Source organism: Canis lupus, chromosome 19 (assembly GCF_011100685.1).
Source record: "Canis lupus familiaris isolate Mischka breed German Shepherd chromosome 19, alternate assembly UU_Cfam_GSD_1.0, whole genome shotgun sequence".
Lineage (NCBI taxonomy): Eukaryota > Metazoa > Chordata > Mammalia > Carnivora > Canidae > Canis > Canis lupus.
In genome coordinates, this window is record NC_049240.1 from 40,629,549 (window position 1) to 40,646,527 (window position 16,979).

General features: G+C 42.0%; 1 long non-coding RNA gene across 2 annotated transcripts in view; it reads left to right on the forward strand.

Annotated features, from left to right (window-relative positions):
* Positions 1–16,979, forward strand: part of LOC119864393 — a 132,761-nt gene that overhangs the window by 23,187 nt on the left and 92,595 nt on the right. For both annotated transcript variants that reach the window (XR_005373808.1, XR_005373807.1), the window contains exon 3: positions 6,451–6,538. This is a non-coding gene — a long non-coding RNA (uncharacterized LOC119864393). The remainder of the gene's footprint in view (positions 1–6,450; positions 6,539–16,979) is intronic.

Sequence of the window (16,979 nt, forward strand, 5' to 3'; positions counted from 1 at the left end):
TAGTTTAAAAAATATTTCTACTCTAGAAAGTTTCAAACCTAGATGGAATTAGAGAGGATAGTATAGTGAGCCCCCATGTCCCCATCACCTGACTTCAACCACTGTCAATGATTCACCATTTCTTCATCACCTCTCCTTTCTGTTTTTGCTGTTGTATTTGCCTGAGTAGTAAAATTTTTCTATATGGTCAGTGTGATTATTCTTAAACACAAATCTGGACTTGTCACTGGCCTGCCTAAAGCCTTTCCGTGTCATCTGAAATCTGCAGGCTCAGGCTGATCTGTACCCACCGGCCTCCGCTCTATCAGAGGCTCCGCTGGTTCTCCTGGTCTCCTCCCCGCTCCCATACGGTCCGGTCCGAGGAAGCCCTTGTTTTCCTTGACCACCATCCTCTCTCTCTGCTGGCAGTCCTGTGCCCCTGTCTGCGGTGTTGAGTTTCTCCCACTCCACATCCTGTATAGCTCTTATTTTCTTTTTGTATTTGAGACCTAGGCTTCGAGGTCCTGAGCCCTGGGAAGCCACCCTGACCTCCTTCTCTGACTCTTGTCTCTGCTGCCTTTTCCACCTATAACACACTGTACTCTCCTGCTGTAGAATTAATTACACTCTTTTATAATTGCCTGTTTACATATTTATTTCCCTCCTAGTCTCTGAGCTCCTTGAGGGTAGGGATGTTTATTCCTCTTCACTTTTCATTATGGGAAATAATGAACGAAGAGGAATTTGATCTTGTCTTTGGGGATGTTCTGGCTGCCTGGGATTGGGATGCTCTTGACACCTCTCCGTTACCCAGTCACTGCGCATGTCACATTCATGGTCATTCACATGTCACCATGCATTGTGCTCCGCTCAGCCTGGGACAACTTTGGTGAATAGTGAGGGCGAGCCAAAGAAAGCCTTCGTGGATCCACCCTCTCTGCTTTCCTGCCAGCTCAGGGACTTTCTAGGTACAAGAGTCTGTGCAGCAGCCAAAATGTGCCCCATCCTTGCCCTGGGACCCAGGGCCTGGGGGCATAGCTGGGTCTGCCTATGTTGGGGGTGATGGCCAGAGACAGGATGGTTCTTCATATAAATGTCCAAGGCTGCCCTCTGGAAGCTTGTCATCTGACAAAGAGCTCTTGGGTCTCCCTGGGGTTGCTTTTTGATAGAGGCATAAACTTGGACTGCTTGCCTATTTGGCCTTTGTGTAAGACCAGAGCGTGTTTCTTCAGTGGCCGTATCTTATCCATTCGCCTTGCACACGTTTATATCTGGATGGATTAGGCGAGCTCAGTGAATGGTCTCTCTGCTTCTCCAAGATAGAGCAGAGTTTTACACCCACACGTAATCTCTTTCTGAGAATATTGTCCAAAAACTGGGTCATCTATTGTAAAGGAAATAAGGTAGTAATTAAATTTAACTGGAAGTTACAGTATTGGTGGTTTCATTTTAAAGGGAGTGTGTCTCCCTAATTACTTTATTACTACGGTTATACTGGCTGTGGTTTTTTTTTTTTTTTTTTTGCAAGGGGTGGTAGAAAAGGTTGTATTTAATAAGTTAGATGATGATTTCTGGGCTTGAATTTTTAACTGGCAGAGTCTCATCTTCAAGAGTGAGTTCTGTATCCTTGTGTCCTTTTCTGGTCCACCTGACGGAAGCCACTTCCCCCGAACAGTTGTTTGGCTCAGCCACCTAGGGATATCATTTGGCACCAGGGCCGCGTAGACAGACAAGACCAGGTAAGAAAGAGGCAGCAATTTGGAGTGAATTCTTTCCACATAGGCAGTCAGTTGTCACAGCTGGATGGGATGCAAGTGACCCACTGTCTCCCCCGCTTTTTATTTTCTGATTGGAAAGGGGAGAAAGAGGCAAGGCCTGTGGAAGTTCAGCCTGTTGACCCAGTGGCAGAGCTGGTAGGAGAATCCAGGTTTCAGGACTCACTTTAAGGGAACTGCCGTTTGTCACCTTTCCACTGGGGAGCTCGTGGTCAGGGCAGCTGGGGACAGGTGGACCCCAGCTGGGATTGGGTGCCTAGAAAACGCTATGTGAGTGCCTGCTGAGCGACAGACAGTATCGGAGCAGTTTGGCTGCACCCTCTATATGTGGATTATATGGCCTCACATTTCTTCTAGACTTGAGATCCAGTTAGATCACTCATAGTGACCAACCATCCATTTGGATCACTTGGGCAAAAGTCCAAAAGGGCTTGTGGACCACTGCTCGCTTTCCACCTGCCCTTTACTCAGATGCCTTTGATCAAAGGCTCCCCTCCCTCCCCTCCCCCATCCCTCCCTCTCACTTCCTTCATCCCTCCTCATGTCTCCCTTACCTCTCCCTCATCCTTCCCTCATCCCTCCCTCTCCCTACCCCACTCTTACCTCCCTCACCCCACCCTCTCCCTCCCACATTTCTCCCTCACCTCTCTCACCCCTCCCTTATCTCTCCCTTATCCCTCCCTCACCCCATCTCCCTCCCTCACTTTTCCCTCACCCCTCCCTCACCCCTCCCCTCCCTCATTCCTCCCTCATCCCTTCCTCCCTCTCCCCTTGCTTAACCATTCCAGACAAATCAACTAAGTAAAGACCATTAAACTTCCCAGAGGTACCGATTCTTCTTTTCCTGTGGCTTCTTCACTGAGGGCTACTATTGTTAGTGCTTGTGAGGAAAACCTACTCTTAAACCCTTAGCTTACTATGTTTCTTAAAAAAAAAAAAAAAAAAAAAAGTAATTTATTTGTTCTGAAGGCTCACAAATATGGTTCATTGACTTTTTCTTAATATGTACTTTTCATACTAACTCTTCCTTGATAAGATGGTCCAGGGAACTGGGAAGCCAGCCCAGTGAAGCTGTTGTGTATCTTTGTGTGGAAGTCGCCAGCTTCGGGCGAGAACCTTGCCAAGGAGGATGACACCGGGGTTGTACTTCAAAGCCTCGTCTTGGCTTGGTACATGTGAGGTTCTGGTAAAGCTGGACAATTTTTATGAGCAAGGGAAAAATCATAAACAGCAAAATAATAGCTCAGCTCTAGAGATTCCTTAAAGAGCAAAGAAATATCCCACAGAGCGCATTTTAGTCGGTTAATAAGGAAGCCAAGTACAATGGGTCCGTATATAACCTGCTCCCACGTTCTATCAATATATAATTACCACATATTTTCCAATCTGCCCCTGAGAGATGTGGCAGGTAAAATAGATTGAGAAGAAAATAATGGTGCTTGCTGCACAATATATTAGATTGATACCTGTTACTACTCGAGCGGGCTCCTTGCAGGATGATTGGAAAGCCTGGGATGCTCTCAGTACAGACCAAGTGACTGTTTAAGCTCTTTGTTCTTTTAAATACCTCTGTATACATGGGTCTTTGCTGCATGCAGAACATGTAAATTTATTAAGATTCCCTGTCTTAGGGGTTGGAGGTCTTACTGAACTCAACCAGGGGAAGCCTATGGGTTATGTGGAAAAACAGTTTGTCTCTACCTCCCTCTCCTGCGCCCGGTGCCAGATGCAGCACTGCAGGCTTTTTCTCCTCTATTGGGGTTGGTGGGGGCCTTGGGAGGGGCCCTGTGGTGCTGAGGTTGGGGTCATGCACTTACTACCAGACCAAGACAGATTCCAAGCTGTTTTCCCCTCTTTTTTTCCTTAAAAAGTGTGTGTGTGGGGACACCTGGGTGGCTCAGTAGGTTGAGTGTCTGCCTTTGGCTTGGGTCACAATCCCTGGGTCCTGGGTTGGATCTCCGAGTTGGACTATCCACTCAGCCAGGAGGCCATGGCTCCCTCTGCTCATGCATATGCTCACTTTCTCTCTCTCAAATACTCAAATAAATAAAATCTTTTAAAAAACACAGTTGCCAAGAACCTTACTATTTTTTTCTCTTGCATATTACCTCTTGATGTCATAAAAATAATAGTAGACATATATATTTTTATAATTACAGTTAGTATACACGTACTTTTTGGAATTTTGATCCCCCCCATGCTATATCACATTCTCCCCATTTTACTCAGATTTCACACTAGTCATTTTAAATTAAAGCTACCCAACATTTCATCATGCTGATGTCAGATTTTAAGTTAGCACAGATAAGTCTCATGAGGTGACTAGCATAATGACTCCTGTTTATTTATTAATTCATTTGTTTGTTTATTCATTTATCAAACTAACACTTATTGGACATGGGTTCTGTGCCAGCATTGGAGAGAGTAAGACATAATCCTTGTCTTTAAGGGGTCCCCAGGCTAGAGACACATAAACTAAGGATGATCATTAAAAGAAAACAGGTTTTCTACTCACGGTGCGTCTGACACCAAATGTGTGGGAGGTTTTCCTACACCAATCAGTTTCCAACTCTCTGGACAACAACTGGGTTTCCTGCACATCAATTGTGACACCACCCAGAGTTAGCGCGGACCCCACGGGTTAAGGGCTCAGTTCCACAAGACTGCCCCACTTCAGATGCCAATCAGGAGAACAGGCTTCCTGCACTCTGACAGATTAGCTGTAAATTGAGGGAGGGCTCCCTCCACTCCCCTTTTCGGGTTTGATACTTTGCCATAATTGCTCACAGAACTCAGGGAAACACTTTCCTCAGGCTTATCAGTTTATTATAAAGGATACAACTCAGGAATAGTCAGAAGAAATGCACAGGGCAAGGTGTGTGGGACGGAGCTTGGAGTTTGGAGCTACCAGGCCCTCTATCGGCATTTCACCTTCCCAGTACCTCCGTGTGTTCTGGAAAGCTCTCTGAACCCCATGGTTTAGAGTTTTTAATTGAGGTTCCATTATGTAGGCACAGTTAATTAAACCACGGTCCATTGGCTCAGTCTCTAGCTCTTCTCCCTTGCCCCTTTCCCGGGCGTGGGGCTGAAAGTTCCAACCCTCTGATCATCTGGTTGGTTCCTCTGGCAAACAGTTCCCATCTGCCTAGAGTCACCTTATTAGCATAAACTCAGCAGGGTTTGAAAGGGGCTTATTATGAATAACAAAGACACTCTTCTTACTGCTATCACTCAGGAAATTTCAAAGATTTTAGGAGTTCTGTGCCAGGAACCAGGGACAGAGACCAAATAGACTATTTCTCATTATGTCACAATATCCCAGCCATCCAGCTCGAAGGATATACTTGAGGACAGCACCAAGGACTCTGTGGGCTTGGGTCTGTGGTTTAAAGGGTAGAGGAATTCTCTCACTTGCAGTCATCAGAGGAGGTCTTGGGGGTGCTTGAGCTGGGTCTTGGCAGACAAGTGGGGGTTCAGCACATGCAGGTCAGGTCGGGGCAGCATGTGAGGAGTGACGGTGGTTCACTCCAACTTCGATGACTGTGCTTTGTTGTCCAAACTGGGACACTCTTGAGAGTGAAGAAGAGACACCAGGTGTAATCCAAGCTGGTTCCTGGCAAATCCCACGTGTGGTCATCCTCGGTGGAATCCTCCTCAGGCCCAAGGTGTGCTAGAGCTGGAGGTAGGGGAGGGTGCTCTTGTAACGTGCAGCTTCAAGGCCACTGCCCTCCTCCTGACCCGTCAGAGCATCCTGGGAATCTGCATTTTAACAAGCACCAAGGGATTGCCATGCAGTTAATGGGCTACATTTGTAAAAAAAAATTTAGGACCCTATTTAAATTTATTTTTAAAACTTTTTACTGTAGGAAATCTTTGGAAGTACATAAAAAAGCAGAAATGAGAACCCCATATGTGTTCATTCGGCCCCAATAATTAGCAATGCATTTTCCAAATGTTGTTGCATCTGCTTATCCCTGTACCATTTTTTTCCCTGTGTAATTTTTTTTAAAGTTAGAGTATTTTAAAGCAATTTTTGTACATTATTTCACCCATATCCATATGGATTTTTTTTACACAACCACAATGCCAGTATCATACCTAACAAAATTCATGATAATCTTTAACATCCTCTAACACTCTGTTATTGTTGAAATTTCCCTAGTTGTCTCAAAAATGTCTCTTTAAAGTTGATTTGTTAATATCCAATAGAGACTAGCCCACTGTTTTTGGTGGTTACATTTCTTAAGTCTGAGGCTTTCTTTCCCCAAGTTTTTACTGAAATTCCAGCTAGTTAACATATACTGCAAGATGAGCTTAGGGTGTAGAATTTAGTGATTCATCACTTGCATACAGCACCTGGTGCTCAGGTGTTTTTTTTAACCTGTGTTGTATACTTATTAAAGAAATGGGTCATGTGTCCTACTCGTTTCACCGATCACATCTTGAGAACACCAGTCTAGACTTCTTATTTAGGTTATCAAGAGTCTTTCTTTCTGGAGAGCTCTCTGATGGACTCAGGTATCTCCTTGCACAGACTGGCAGCCTTCAGAGGTGATGACTTCGCCACATGGTGAACAACATTTCTCAGGAGGCACATTTCTTCCATTGTTTATTCATTTTTCTTCATCAGATAGTATTCCTACATGGCATTCACCCTACAAATTCAGTGGTGTAAAAGGAAGTTTCTGTCTTCCAGGAGTGTGCAAGTAAAATCTAACTGGGTCAGTGATGGCAGTGAGAAGCTGTGGATGCTGGGTCTTACCTACACATTTGAGAGTGAGCAGGTATGTAGAACTACGTATCCTTAGCCCCGTCTTTATATATTTATTACTTTGTGACTTCATCATGATTTTTAAAACCATGGAAATGTTTATGGTAAGTAAAATAATGCAGAGCTGAGTCAACACAGAGTTGACATTTTCCCTCCTATCCCTTTTAAACTCAACTTCAGAAGTCATCACTAGCAACTCTTTGGTGTGTGTCCTTGAGCTGAATCTTGTAAGCTGAGAAGGCCTTTTGCAGGTGGTCATGGGGCATGAGGGTCTTTGGGAGGGTTCTTGCTGGGGAGGATTCCTTTGATCTTGGGAGCGGTGAGGGGCACCTGAAGGATGCCAAACTGGAAAGAGGCATGCTCGTTGTGTGGTGGGAGACCTCTGTGGCCAAATGTAGCCCAGCAGAGATAAAGAGCACTTGAACTAGGCAACTAGCTGTAGGAATGTAGAGGAGACACATATGACCAAGGAGGAAGGGGTATATTTTCCTTACTGGGCACTTTCATGCTGGCCATCACCTCCACATTGTACTCACCATGGGTGTCCACTTGGTTAGCTCCTGAAGCCCTTAATGGGTTGGCAGAGGCTGCTTGCAAATACTGCTCTCAGCAGGGTTCTCTGTGGGGTGCAGACCCGCCGGGACCCATGATCATTAATTAGTGATGAATGGGTTATGGGAGGGGAGTAGCAGCTTGTTGTGTTCCAATCGACCCAGCTGCCGCGAAGGATGGTGGTGGGAGGGCCGGGTAGCTTGTGACACTACAAGAGCTGAGGCAGCAGCATAGGGATAAAAGCATAAGCTTTGGTGGAAATATCTGGGTTCAAACACACTGGCTAATTTATCGCCTGTGTGATCTTGGACCGGTGAATAAACTCTTGTTGACCTCCAGCTTCTGCATCTGTGAAGTGGGATGAGCGATACCTGCTTCATCCAACCCCCAGGATCGTGAAATGAGGAAATATACACAGAGCACTTAGCACAGTGCCTGGCATGCAGTGAGGTGGTTCTTGTATTACCTCATTAATAGATAATGGACATTATCTCATGAGTCCCTCCCAAGGCTGTGAAGCAGGATGGTTTTGAGATCTCTTGGCCCTCAGAGGGAGCCTGCCAAGTTGTTGAAGGTCAGGCAGCCAGTGGGCAGCTGGGAATGGTTCCTGGATAATGCTAACTTCCCTCCTTTCCTCCTTTCTCACCACTCCCCTCCCTCTTGGCTGTTGCTCTGTTTTTTACTTTTTGTTCCTACCATTTGATCTTTGATGTGCGTTTTAATGAGATTTCACCCAGGGCAGGGCCTGGCTGTGAGGCTTGCATTTCATATTTGTCTGCCTGTCAATCCATCAGGCCCGGCAGAGATGGGCACCCACCATGTGTCCATTTAGCCCTTGGCCTGTTATGATCTATGCCATGGTCCCCAAAGGGACACTGTATTTATAGCATCATGTGTGTTTGTCTCCTGACTTAACCTTGAAATGATGGCTTTAACTTATTTCGTTGACCATGCCTGGGGAACAGTTTGATGATTTTTCACATCCCTTTTCTACCCTGTTCCATTTCTCTGCAAATGATACCTCTCTGTCTTCAGGGAAGAACTCTATCATCTCCATTCACTCACACCCTGATTGGAAACACTGCCTGTGGGGGTGGCAGGCTATCTCAGAGTAGAATGTGCCAGTAGTTCCTGCTCTCTTTTTCCTGAAGCAATTATGTGTGCATGGAAATGGGGACGGGGGGAATCGCTAAATTGCCCTTTTTCCTTGGGAAGGAGGGGTGTCGGCCTGTTAATATTAAATCACTTGCTGTGGCTCCTTGCATTTTTTTTGGGGGGGGGGTTTCAACTCTTCCTGGTTCCTGAATTCTAGGCTATTATATCAGGGCCCTTGTTAGACCTGTCCACTTATATGTTAGGATTTGCTGGGACATTGTTTGGTGCCCTAAATGTAGCTAAAAGGAAGATGGAGGGGTTGGGCAGTACATTATCTAGTGGCCTCTTCCTTATACATATTTTTAAAGTAATGTGTTGGTATGATGGTTGTTAGGACTATGTTGAAAAGACTTTTGGGAAGCAGTGTAAAATAAACAATTGAAACATCCATGGGTAGATGGTCAGGTGAGGAAAAAGAGTAGTCCATGGAGACACCATAGTTATGTCCTGGTTCACCCCATCAACCAAGGGTGCAGGTATGACACGTACTGGCTTGTGCTCCCTGCCCAACCCTTTCCAAGTGTCTATGTTTCCTGATGGTCTTTTATCCATGTGTTTTTCTAAGTGTTGAGACGCAGCCAGCTGATTTTGCCTTTCTTTTCACAGAAACCTGACTTGCACCTGACATTTTATGTAATCCTCATGTGCTGGAAAGTATATGTCAGTAGACAGAGGAAGGACACAGGAGCTGGGAGAGGTGGGAGATCCAGCTTTGAAGATTGACAGTTGTGGGCAACCTCGAACTAGCTGGAGTAACTGACCACACCAGGCCCGGACTCAAAAGGCTTGGGAGCCTAAAGGGTGAATAGTTGGTAGACGCTTGAGAAAGGGCTTGAGCAATGGTTCTCAGGGCTCGCTTGTACGTGATCGCCCACATAACACAATAGATACAACTTATTCTGGCCTGGTCATAAATGTAAATAAGGGTCTGTGCTGTCCTTGCTGGTCTGTTTACCATACCTAATATTCCTTTTTAAGGATTGCCCTTCATAACATTTTTACACCTTTTTTTGTATTTAGAATTTGTTTTAAGCCATTTCTTTTTTCAGTCTCATTTGGGACAAAATTACTCTCTTCTTTTTTTTTTTTTTTTTGAACAAAAATATATTCCCATTCCTTACATTTTTCTTACATATCTCCTTTTTTACATACAGAGTTGCTTTTTTTTCTTTTATTTATTTTTTATCAGTCATCAGTTTTATTTTAGCAGAAGTTTTTAATTTAATTTTTATTTTTTTTTTAATTTTTAGGAACCTTAGTATCCAGTGAAAACTAAGGAGTAACCGATTTTTGAACATCAGAACTTTTTAGATGGCAAATTTATGAAACAGTTAAGCATAAAGCATGTTCATCAACAGATTTAAATCAACGTTTTAGTACTTTTCCTTGTTTGGAAAAGACCTAGATGTCCGATGAATTTAATTTTATTTATCATCAACGTGTGACTAAGGTTTTAGGTTACCAAGGACTTTGAAAGGTATCTTAACAATTACTTACAAAAACTTGTAAACAGACAATTAACCATCAATTTAGTCATTTTTTTTTTTACTAACAGATTGCAAAAAGATAACAGAGCTTATGTGACCTTTAGTAAACCTCAATAGAATAAAAGTTTTAGGTTTAGTAGTGATAGTTTTCAAGACCTGTTTACTATGTTCCATTTGGATCCACTCAAAGTCAATCAATTTGCTTCCCATCATTAATTTTTATCTGAGACATTGGTGGGGGAATCTGGAGGGGGCAGTGTTAAGTAATTGGTGGTGATGGTGACTCAATCACCAAATTATTATTTTCTTTTTGTTCCTCTGAAGAGGTCTGAACATCATTTTCAGGGAGGGATTCAGGAGAGGCTATAGAGATTAATTTGCAAGTGTGTTGTGGATCTAAAGTCTCTCTTATTTCCTCCCAAATATGCATGGTGCCTGGAGGACAGGCCATAGGACCATGTTCTTTAAGGTGATTTTTAATTTCCTGCCCTACCTTTTGCCAGGCATCCAAACTGACAGTCCCTTCTTTTGGAAACCAGGGACACAAGTCTGATACAGTACAAAAGAATTGTTGCAAGGCCTTTTTAGAGACCTTGGACCCTTCTCGCTTCATAAGGGCCTGCAAAGCGGTCATAAAGAAGACCTGTTCTTAGATTGCGACTGTCCCATATTTTTTTACTCCTGTCGTGGCCCTAAGTAACCGGGCTCTCCTTACCTGATTGTCAGCGTTGACTTACCTATATGTGCACCTCTCTTGCATGTGCTCAGGTCCCTGTTCGGGCGCCAATTGTTGCGCGTGCTGCAGCAAGACCGATCAGGGTCCTAAGGATAAGGGGATGAGGAAAATAAAAGTAAAGAGATGGGGACAGGAGGGACACAGTGGATGATGTCCAAGCAGTGCCAGATTTATTCAAGGTTTTACAACATTTTATAGCATGAGCAAAACAAAGCCAAGAAGGTGTTTATTTTTAGCAGGTCTGTGAAACCCTCCAAAGTTCCCCTTTCTCAGCATGCAAGACAGACTCACAGGTGCCAGAAGACCTTGGTAAATAGATAAGCTTGTTGCTCCAGATGTGCATACTTCAAAGGAATATTAGGTATGGTAAACAGACCAGCAAGGACAGCACAGACCCTTATTTACATTTATGACCAGGCCAGAATAAGTTGTATCTATTGTGTTATGTGGGCGATCATGTACAAGCGAGCCCTGAGAACCATTGCTCAAGCCCTTTCTCAAGCGTCTACCAACTATTCACCCTTTAGGCTCCTGAGCCTTTTGAGTGAATGAGGGATGCAAGTCCGGGACTGGTTTGGTTCAGTTACTCCAGTTAGTTCGTGGTCGCCCACAGACAGTATGACATGGTGGTCTTGCATGTGGGCCACTAAGTTTTGGGATAATTTGTTACATGGCAGTGGATAACTATTCCAACATCTATTGAGTAAGAAGAGAGTTTTCAGTCTCAGCCACACACCACACTCAGAAACAACACCCTATTACCCCCACCCATGCCTATGTCAATAGTCCAATTCTATCCTCTTTCACGGTAGGCTCTCCTTGGCAGTGGGGTAGGTGGTAGTTGTGCTCGATCAGTTGGGATAGGATAGGTTATGCTGTGGTAACAAATACTCCTAAATTTCAGTGGCATACATAACAAAGGTTAATATTTATTCATGCTCCTAGTGCGTGGCCTTGTAAATCACAGAGGTGGCTCTGTTTTTATTGCAAGTACTCAGGCCCCAAGCTGACCAGGCAGCTGTTGTCTAGCAATTTGTCGGTCATCATGTCAGAGGGAAAGTGTTCTTGAGGATCTTGTACTGGAAATTAAATGGCTCAGCTTAGAAGTGAAGGTGATCAGGATATGCTATCCCAAAATGTACTACTTTGGCATGGGATTGTTTTGAGCTCAAGGCATTTGATACACAGCAAACAGGGGAGGAACTCTCTGCCCTGGAGGGTACCCCTCCTCTTCAGCTCCTGAAGACAATAACTTTTATTTTATTTTTAAAATTTTTTTTAAACTCAGAGTTCTAATTTTATTTATTTATTTATTTATTTATTTATTTATTTATTTATTTATTAAGATTTTATTTAAATTCAGTTCATTAACATATAATGTATTATTGGTATCAGAGGTAGAGGTCAGTAATTCATCAGTCTTATATAATACCCAGTGCTCATTATATCACATGCCCTCCTTAATGTCTATCAATCACTCAGTTACCCCATCCCACCTCTACCCCCCCAGGGACCCTCAGTTTGTTTCCTATGATTAAGAGTCTCTTATGGTTTATCTCCTTCTCTGATATTGTCTTGTTTTATTTTTTTCTCTCTTCCCCTATGATTTTCCTTCCATTCCCAGCGAACACCTAGGGCCCCTGCTATTGGCCCCTGAATCAGAAACTCTGGAATGGAGTCCAGCTAACTATGTCTTAACAAATCTTCTAGGTGATTCTGAACAACACTCAAGGTTACACATCATGTATTTTGTAGAATATCCTATATGACCTCATCATGACCATACAAATCAGGGAGTTAATACTGATACATTACCACAATTTACTCCTCCCAGTCAATTTACACTCTGCCAGTGTCCCCAGATTTCATGTCCTTTATAGCAAGGATGACACCCAGACTCTCTCCTTGCGTTTATTTGTCATGCTTATTTAAAATATCTTTTAGTTTGGAATAGTTCCTTAATCTGTCTTGGATTTTCATAACCTTGATACCTTTGAAGATGCCAGGCCAGTTATTTTGTAAAGTATTCCTTAATTAGCATTTGTCTGTTGTTGTCTCATGATTAGACTCAGATTATGGACTCTTCCCAGAAATATCCCAGATGCGATGATGAGTATTTCCCCATTACATCCAATTAAATGGTATGCAATTTTTATTCTATACCTGATGATGTTTAATTTAGCTACTTGGTTAAAATGATTTCTATTACACTTCTCCTCTATAAAGTTATTTTTCTCTCTCTGTAATTAATAGGTATTTTGTAAAGAAAAAATTTGAGGTTATGTAAATTCACTTTTTTAATCAAACTATTTATTTATCCATCCATTCATCCACCCATTTATCCATTTGTATGGGTATGGGACTCATAGATTCATATTTTATTGATGGATTATAATCTATTCCTCTTATTATGATGATGCTCAAATTGTCTTAGATTGGGCCAGTGGAAGCCCTTTCAGGATTGCTTCTTTGTTCTTTTGATATGTCCACATCATTTGTTGAGCCCTTCCGTGCTTTCTGGTACAATATGTTCCAGGTTTATCTTACATTTTCTTTGCCTTGGCCCCTGGAATCAGCCAATTCTCTAAGGAGGCCTAGTTTCATTTCGTTTCTTTTTGTCTCTTCTCTTCTCTTCTCTTCTCTTCTCTTCTCTTCTCTTCTCTTCTCTTCTCTTCTCTTCTCTTCTCTTCTCTTCTCTTCTCTCTCTTCTCCTCTCCTCTCCTCTCCTCTCCTCTCCTCTCCTCTCCTCTCCTCTCCTCTCCTCTCCTCTCCTCTCCTCTCCTCTCCTCTCCTCTTCTCTTCTCTTCTCTTTTCTTTCTTAGTGGCAAAAAGTATTTAGAAATCAAAATTTGGGTACTAGGTGTACTTATTACTCCTGGGGTGTCACTACTTCCAGGCCTGCTTACTAGACAGGCTAGGGGTTATATGTGTATGTGTGTGTGCCTATGTCTGTGTACATTTGTATTTATATTTGCTTTAATATCTAGCTATACATACTGAAACACATAAGTTCACATTAATATCTTCAATTTCAGTCTAACGCCTGATTTTATTCCAGTTTTCTCTCTTTATTTGTAGCTCCTAACTGTAATGGTGAGAGATCTGATTCCCACTATCTTTATTTTTTTTGTGTATTTGATCAGCTTTTTTATATATTTTATATATAATCAGTTTGCCCTCACCACCGCTACCTCACTCCCTACATGGGCACCCTTCCCATCCTATATGGGCTCTGACATCTGTGCCTATACTCGCTGCTGCTTTGGGCTGCACAGATGCCCCTCACCCAACTTGGGCTTTTATACCCGATGTGGACCACTTTCCTAAATAGATGATCTCCCTGCCCTGATCAGACTCTGATGCTTTGTTTTATGCTGCCCCTCATATGCAGCCAATATTAATCTCCCCACTCAGCATAGCTCTGATACCTTGTATTACTGCCCTTCTTGCCCTGTTCAGGCTCTGAAATTACACACTGGGCTGGGCCAGCAACCCTTCTCCATCTTTTGTGAATGCCTTGCTTGCTTCACTTGGCTTTCAACAAACTATCTAGGACTGTTTCTTTCCATCTTCTCCATCCCCTCCTACTCCTTCCACCTCCCACCCTCCCACCCCACTTCACATAAGGATGCTTTCCTTTCCTTGGTAAGGTTCTAATACCTCACTCGGGGCCTGCTAAGTTCCTCCATCACCCAGAACTTTTGGATTGAATTTTTCAGAAAGGAATGGGAAGGAGAAGAAGAGGAAGAAGAAAATACACTCAGATTTAAATGTACTTTAAAAATCAAGTAGATTATCCATAATACCAGTAGATTTACTTTTATTTTTTTTAATTTTTTAGATTTACTTTTAGAATTTGTTTAGGCAGGGTACAAAGACATTTCCATTTTTTTAAAAGATTTTATCGATTTATTTCAGAGAGAGAGAAAGAGAGAGAGAAAGCATGTGTGAACCAGAGAGAGACTAAGGGAGAGGCAGAGACTCCCAAGCAAACTCCGCACTGAGTGTGGAGCCCAACATGAGCTTGATCTCATAACCCTGAGATCATGATCTGAGCTGAAACTAAGAGTTGGACACTTAACCAAATGAGCCACCCATGTACCCCAAGGCACTTGCATTTTATCATAAAACTTATGAACCATGTACTTCCTTAAAATAATAATATCTTTATTATATATATCAGATTTGTAGAGACATTCTAGATATTTTTCCAGTTCAGGGAAGATTTGGCTAATATGGTAAGCTAGAAGCTGTTTTATTTTTCTTTTTGGCTCTAAGAATCATTGATTCTAAAATCTGCAGTGTTATTACTCTCATTATTTCTATTTTTCATGTCATGGCTGGATTATATCTGCGTGTTTCCTGCATGTTTCTCACTCTCACTAGTGAGTTTAGTGAGAGTGAAATTTCACTCTCAGAGGCAGCAACTAAGAGCTTAAAATGCAGAAGAAGCTGCTTATAAAAAATAGGTGAAAGAGTTAAATGCAAGATTTGGAAGCAGGCTTACTGAATGAATTTTTCCATTTTTATAAATTATGACTGAAATGTGAAAAAAAAGGTGAGGAATTCGGAGGATTGAGGGAAAAGGGGAGTGGGAAACCCTCAAACCTGGCTTAGTGGAGGAAGGATGGCATGACATGTTGTGGAGAACACCAGGGAGTCCTGGGTTGGCTGACTCTGCTATGCATCTTGTTATCAACAGCCAATGGTTGGCCTCTTGTGGCCATGAATATCTAGGTCAAAGTGACACTTGTCTGGGCCATGGAAATTCAGTCCAGTCTCTTTCCGTGTCCCAACCATAACTTGCTGTTGATGATGGGCCACTGTATGCCTTTGGGGATAGAGACTAGGGAAATTGCAATCCTTGTGGGGTAGACGTGGTGGTAAGAAGAGAAAACCTTGTTTCTTGATCAAGATGGGGGCTAAGTGGGGTTTGGACAGAACCAATGGGAAATTGTCCCTTGGGCCAGGGCAGTGGTGAGCTCATACTCCCTGTTATATTATTACTATTACAGTATATGTATATGGAAGTTAAAGTATTAGTACAGAATGGGGTAGCATGAATAATAAAATTCCCCCAACCCAATTCTGTTAATGTTAAAGCATAATTCTAAATAATAAACATATACAGATGGTCCCTGACTTATGTGGCTTGACTTCTAATTCTTTTACTTTACAATAGTGTGAGAATGATATGCATTCAATATAAACTGTACTTTGAATTTTTTTATTTTTTAGATTTTATTTATTTATTCGTAAGAGACACACAAGGAGAGAGGCAGAGACGTAGGCAGAAGCAGAAGCAGGCTTCCTGCAGGAACCCTGATGTGGGACTTGATCCCAGGACCCTGGGATCACAACCTGAGCCAAAGGCAGATTCTCAACCACTGAGCCACACAGGTGTCCCTGAATTTTGGATTTTTATCTTTTTCTGGGCTAGTGCTATATGCAGTAAGATACTCTCTCATGATGTTGGACAGTGGCAGCAGTCCACAGCTTCTAGTCTGCCATGATCACCAGGGTAAATAACCAATAGACTTACAACCATTCTGTACCATAGAGCCATTTTGTTTTTCCCTTTCAGTACAGTATTTAATAAATTATATGAGGTTTTCAACACTTTATTATAAAATAGGCTTTTTGTATAATGATTTTGCTCAACTGGAAGCTAATGTAAGTATTCTGAGTATGTTTAAGGTATGCTAGGCTAAACTATGATGTTTGGTGAGTATTAAATGCATTTTTGACTTATATTTCCAATTTATGGTGGAGTTATTGGAATGTAACCCATTGTAAGTCAAGGAAGATCTGTATCTCAATTCACTAATTTATTAGCTTTAAATTATATTTATTGACACTTTAGTAAAAAGAAATGATGAAATTCACTTCTATTATGCTTTTAACCTGATCTTTCATACTCCTGATTTTTAAATTTTCTAATTTCTAATCTATATGAGAAATTTAGTGCCTCAACGCTTCCTATTGTACTTCCTTCATCTATCTCCTGGCTGGTCAACCATACTGATACATTTTTATTGATAAGGTTTGTAGCATTTATATTATATTTTAATTAAATAAAATATCAAGATTCAATAGCGTTCATAATATTTATTGTAGGACTACTTAGTATTATCTATTTTCACACCTTTAGAAAAAGGTTTGGCCCACCAAACTTGGGCCAAAAGAAGACACCCCAAGCTTCAAGGATTCTTTTTAAAATTATGCGTATTTGGAATACAACTTTCTAGGAACACATATTTGCTTTACTGAAAGTTTATAATTGCATTCATTGTTTTTCTTATTGATTAGACGAACATATGCCTTCTTCACCATATACCTAAATCATTCAGCTTTTTAAAGCAAACCACTTGTTGAATTCGCTAATGTTTTTCTAGACCTGCCTGCTGTACAGAGGTCAGCCTGGGATTACTTTTCATTGTATTTTAAGCTAATTATATTGTTTCTAGGATCCTATATTTTACTTTTTACTTTTTTTCCATGCTTCATCTTGGTGGAGTATACTC